Source organism: Mandrillus leucophaeus, unplaced genomic scaffold, assembly GCF_000951045.1.
Source record: "Mandrillus leucophaeus isolate KB7577 unplaced genomic scaffold, Mleu.le_1.0 Scaffold116, whole genome shotgun sequence".
Taxonomy (NCBI): Eukaryota; Metazoa; Chordata; class Mammalia; order Primates; family Cercopithecidae; genus Mandrillus; species Mandrillus leucophaeus.
The window spans coordinates 1191041-1197673 of record NW_012099876.1 but is presented as its reverse complement, the minus strand read 5'-3'; positions in this window follow the sequence as shown (position 1 = coordinate 1197673).

The window sequence follows — 6633 nt, the reverse complement described above, 5'->3', positions numbered from 1 at the left end:
ATGGCTGTAGATGTGTGGTATTATTTCTGAGGACTCTGTTCTGTTCCATTGGTCTATATCTCTGTTTTGGTACCAGTACCATGCTGTTTTGGTTACTGTATTTTCCTGCTTTTAGACTCATGTTGAGACATATTTTCTTTATGGGTCTTTTCCAGTACAGCATTTTGGACTGGAAATATGCCGTAAGCTCTCTTTGGTTCCCAGTTTGCCAACTGCAGATTGTCAGCCTCCATAATCACGTAAGTCAGTTTCTTATAATGAATATCTATCTATCTATAAATATATAAAATGAGTGTGTGTGTGTACATAGACACACGCACATATATACCCATTCCAATGTTAATTTCATTCAGTAGCACCTTCATAGACACGTCCAGAATGTTTGACCTACATGCATAGAGAGATTAATTATAAGAAATTATGTACACAGATACTTATCAGTTCTATTTCTCTGGAAAAATCTAATACAGATTTCAGAATTTTTTTTTTTATTTTTAATTAAATGTAGTTCAGTTCCTTAATTGGGATTTGCAGAAAAAAACTGTATAAGATGAGAAGCACTTAAAGCTTTTTATTCTGGAATTTAAACAAGTTGATTTGAGTAGTGATTTCATACCTCCACATGTCCTGGAATTTGAGATTGAAATTCAAGGCTGCATTTGGTTTACCTGTGAAGCCTAAGTTCTAATCACATTTCAATAGTAGAGATGAAAATCTGGGTGGAGAAACATCATCCAGCAACTGCATACAGTGTGCCAACTTTGTGTTAGATTCTGAGAGGTGCATAATGAGGAAAAGTGACCTCATGGAACACTGCACCTAGCGGGAAAGGAAGACCTTCTCCATGTAAGTGCACAAGTAAATTCATAACCACAAATGTGGATACTATTTCAAGGGATTTAGTAAATTACCTGAGAGTGTTTGTGATAGAGGCTTAATTGCCTCTAAATTATCAGAGAAAGCTTGTTAAGGAGGTGACAGGTAATGTAAAATCTGAAGGATGTGGAAGAAGTGACCAAGTGAAAGGCAGAAGGAAGATTATCCTAGAACAAGAGAAAGCTTGTGGAAAGACCCTAGGGCAAAGACAGAGGGACAGAAAAAGTCATTAAGGCAACACAACAATGGGTAACTGGATATTTAATTCTCAGAACAACTATTTCAGAAAGTCTATTTATTGTTGCATCTTCAATTTACATAATTCTGAATACTTACATATAAATATGTTTGTGTATATATAAAATAACATATACATAAACGTTATACAAGTGTTTGAATAAAAATGATATAGTTTATACAATTGCTCAGCTGTTTATTCATAGATGTAGTTGTAATAATTTACACATGTATTTGTAAACACCAAGAAAAACTACGTGTCCTATTTTAAATATCTTTACTGGCAATACCTGAAAATACCACCAGATGGTGATGTTTCTCCTAAAAGAATGATACTTCCTTTTTTTTTTAAAAAAAATGATATTAATTAATTCAAAATTTAATGGTGTCCTTGTCTGCTAATTCTAACGTGAGAGAGTTTAGGATTCATTGGGAAGGTCAGATTGACTTCGTCATAATGAATTGTATCGTTCCATTCTTTGCATGCCTGTAAATTGTTGGTTGAATACCAGATATTGTGAAGTTTTGCTTCCTGGGTGCTGAATAGTCTTTTACTTACGTTAATATGCTTGAATTTTGTTTAGGAATACAGTTAAATTACTTACTTAATAGTAATAGTTTAATCCTCCTGAGTCTTGTTTCTGAAATGTGTTAGGTGGCATGAGCACACTCAGTCTTGGTCTGATTGTTACCCATTACTAAGGCAAGATCTTTCTGTGCACTCTACACAGTGCCCCTTGAATCTTGAGGTTTTGTAACTAACCTGGCTGATGGGAATGGGCACGATTTCCAATCTCTTGCGAATCCAGTTAGACAGGACAGTGGCAAGTTTTTCAGGTGGTTCTTTCCTCAGTCTCAAGTAGTTTCCTCATATACACAAACAAATCAAATACAAAAGGGAACCCTCGACAGACCTCCAGTGTCTTCTCTCTCTACATCTCTCTCCTCTCTGGTGCTCTGCCCTGCCAACTTCAGCTCCATTGTTCTCTGCAGACTGTCAGATCTAATATCAATAAGGAATTTGTTGAGATTTTCCTAGGTACTCGAGACAGTCACCTGGGGTAACTGAAAGACTCATCTCATTTGACTTCCATCGCTCAGCAATCACTCGCCCTTCTTGCCTCATGTCCAGTGTCTGGCAAACTTTTGTTTCATATGTTTTGTGTTTTTCAGTTGTTCTTCCTTGGCCAGAAGTAGAAGTCACTTCTTACTTTTTAACCAAAGATTTCTGATAACTTGTTTTGGGGTGGGGGGGGGGGGGGGGTGTGTGTAATTTAATTTTTTTTTTTTTTTTTTTTTGAGACAGAATCTTGCTCTGTCACTCAAGCTGGAGTGTAGTAGCACCATCATAGCTCATTGAGGCCTTGAACTCCTGGGCTCAATCAGTCCTCCTGCCTCAGTCTCCTAAGTAGCAGGAACGTACAGGTGCATGCCACTATGCTTGGCTAATGTTTCATTTTGTTTTGTAGAGACAGGGTCTCACTATGTTGCTCAAGCTGGTCTTGAACTCCTGGGCTCAATCAATTCTCCTGCCCCCGGCTCCCAAAGAGTTGGGGTTACAGGTGTGAGCCACCACACCTGGGGTCTGTTTTATTGTTCTTGATATTGACTCATTCAAAATATACTGTGGAATCGCTGTGAACTACGGTAGTGCTAGGCTAGGGATATCAATGTGATCCTATAACTGAACAAATTAAACACAGAAATGTTTAGATACAGAAATAAGAAGGTAGGTTTTTTTTTTGCTTGCAATTCACAATCATGTGCCTCATAACAACATTTAGGTCAACGATGGACTTCATATACAATGATGGTGCCATAAGATTATAAGATAGTATTTGTACTGGACATTACCTATGTTTAGATATGTTTAAATACACAAATACTTACCATTGTGTTACAATTGCCTATAGTATTCAGTACAGAAACATACTATACAGGTTTATGGCTTAGGAGTAACAGACTATACCATATAGCCTAGAAGTATAGTAGGCTATACCATCTAGATTTGTGTGAGTACACTCTATGATGTTCATACAAGGGCAAAAATTACCCAACTGCACATTCCTCAGGAGGTATTATCCTCCTCATTTAGCAACAAATGACTGTAGTTTTGTTTTACTGGATTTTTCTAAATGATTATTTTAAAAAACTGAACATTTTTTTGAAGACAAAGGTAATGACACTAACCTGAAGGCTTCTTTAGAAGACGGGTCATGTCACACAATTCTTTAGTTGAGAAGGTTGAAGTGGAACCATTGAGTGTTATAGACCAGAACTTCTCAACCTTTAACATGCATATGAATTATGATCTTGTCAAAATGCAAATTTTGGTTCCAGAGGACTTGGATGAGACCTGAGATGCTGCATTTGTAATAAGCTCTCAAAGGATGCAGGTGCTCCTTAGTGATGTACTGAATTCGGCGAATAAGAGTCATCTGTGGCCGGGCACAATGGCTCATGCCTGTAGTCCCAGCACTTTGGTAGGCCGAGGGGGTGGATCATTTGAGTTCAGGAGTTCAAGACCATCCTGACCAACATGGTACTACCCCGTCTCTACTAAAAATTACAAAAATTAGCCAGACGCTAATTTGTGTGGTGCGCACCTGTAATCCCAGCTACTCACGAGGCTGAGGCAGGAGAATCACTTAAGCCTGGGAGGCGGAGGTTGCAGTAAGCTGAGATCACGCCATCACACTCCAATCTGGGCAACAGATTGAGACTCTGTGTCAAAAAAAAAAAAAAAAAAACCCACGAAACAGTAAGCTGTTTGGGGTTTATGTACTATCTATTCATGTATTTCAAAGCTTTACACAGTGTATTGACTTATAGAAGTTTTCAGTGATTATTACGGCGATACAGTTTCCTTAGAGAAATTTTATCCCATTACTCTTAACACTTTGGTCATATCTACTCTTGTAAAAATCAGTTAAAAAAAGAAAAAGAGAAAGCATGGTTTGACAAGCACCACATTTTTATTCAAATACATGTATCTTTGCACTTCCTAAATTCCTTTCATAGGTCTTCTAGGAATCTTAAACCTCTTAATTTTTATACATGCTGACACTGTTAATGAGCAGAAATCTTAAGTTATTACTCTAAATTCCAAAGCTTATCATTGGCAGAATTTTTATTGTCTCCCGAGTCTGTAAATTTTCAATGATTTTTTCCCATGTCTTCTATTATACTGTACTCTTGTTCAGAAAGGAATACATTTTCCATTCCCAAAAAAGAGGATGGATTCTATTGCCTAAGGCTAAATGAGCTGACTACTGGGAGTTATAATTTTGTCATGGGTTTACTGGCCTGGGAATGTACAGTATAAGCATGTGTTGTTCCCTAGGGGAATGGTTTAAGTGCAACTAGGACCACCTGTTGCTAAATGCTTCCTTGAGTGGCTCTTAGTACCAAAGGGGATGTGACCGTTAATGTGGAGTTGCCTTCAGCCAAAGTGAAGTGGGGAGTATATACTTTTATGCAGATGACATTAGCACATAGACATTTGCATCCTAAGATATCCAAAGAATTAGTGACATTCTCCCTTTCTCATTCTCAATAGGGTTATACAGCTGTAGCAATTGCCTGTGGGCTATAAAAAGACACTAGATGTTCTGGACCATGGGCTTATGTACCATGGATATGGAAGAGTATTTTGAAAACCCTTCATTTGTAGAATCTGAAATAAATGTGCTTGTTGAGATTCAATAATGTTTGCCGATACCCATGTAGGTGCCGGGGAAACCTAAGGAAGAACCTTAGGGAGGCTGCCTTTTTGTGTGTGGAAGAAGAGGGAATGTTTCAGGATTTTTCCCAATAAAAGTCAGAAAGAAATCTCTGAAAGTTGTTCTGGTGAACCCATGACAACTATTTCACTGTACAGACAATTTAGAAAAGCAAGACACACACACACACACACACACACACTCCCCAGAGCAAAAGTGGACATGAGAGTATCTAGAAACAGAAAGTCATTTCTCACAACACTGCTTCCGTGCTGAACTCTTTAATGTCTTTTGAAAAGTGAGGTCTGCCTCAGAACCACGCAGGTATATAAGTACTCAACTATTTGTTGGTCTTTTGTTAAGATACTGATTAGATTCTTGTTCATTTCTTTGCAAGCTTCCCACTTCAGTCTATTGATTTGTCTAAGCTTTTTTTCTGAGAGTCTTGAACTAGGTCATTGGAATAACTCTTAACATTTAACTAGAGTCATTAAAAATAAACAGACATTTGAGAATAGTGTAATTGGTTGTGAAGGCATTTCCAAGGTGGAAAGGCCAAAGGTGGCAAGGCAAGTCCTTGTGGGCATGTTGTCTTTGAGACCTGACTTACTCAGCAGTTCTCCAAGACAACTAAAGACTTCCTATAGCTTCAGGCACTAATTTGTCTGAAGACTGTTGTAAGAGTTTGGCTAAAGAAAACCAGAAAGCCTATGAAAACATGGCTTACTAGTAACACATCCCAGCTGTTTGCTCCCTGTTAAAAAGTAGAGAATGACGTGTTCTGGAACAGCTTAAGTGCTCTGCTGGGTATGTTTTTAGGACTGTACAGAGTCTTAACAGCATGAGTCCTGTTCATTTTAATCAGAGTTGTGTAGTTTAAACTTGTCTCTGAATCTAGCTTTTTGCTGTTGATATGTCATGTTTAGTGTATAGTCTCTGGAATTAGGTTATTGCCAAATTTCTATTGTGTTTTTGGTGATCATGATCCCTATGATTTTCTTACTCATCCAACTCAAGTAGAAAGATATCTTTACATCTCCTGGCAGAGTATAGATTCTTTGAAGACAATATATTACTCATGTTTGTCTTACCATGAGCAATAATCCTCAGATCACTGCATGCATAAGAGCAGTGTAAGAATCACCTGGAAGGCTTGATAAATCACATATCACTGGGATGCTGCATGAGAGAGTGTGATTCTGTTGGTCTGGGGTGGAGTCCAAGAATCTGCATTTTTAACAAGCTCTCTGCTGCCAATTCGGAGACCACATTGAAATAGCACTGCCTTGGAGCCCTGGTCCACAGCCCTGTCAGGCCCCTATTTATATAAGATATTTTATAACACAGGCTTTACTATTCTAAAATGAAATTCACAGATAATATAAACTACCCACACACTTATCTTTAAGTCAATATAATGGTCTAATTATATTGTAAAAATAAATTGCAAATGAAATTAAGAGGAAAATAATTTATGATAAAATAAGTATTTCAACATGTAAATGGGCATAACTACATTAGAAGATATAATTAAGTTGTCATGCTTATACTCACTCACCTTAAATGTCAGTTACAGATGTAGATATGTTGTGTAGCTACTAACAATAATGACTAGGGTTGCCTTCTGTGATGTGATTTTTCTGAAATAGCAAAAAATTCTTGAGAAATTGCCAAACAAAATAAAGAATATATTTTCTCAGTGTGTCTGGTAGTTGCTATTAATACAGTGTAAAAGAGATATTTTGTATTTGTATGTAAAATGAATTTAAGTTTTAGGCTTAATATATATGTTTTTCAC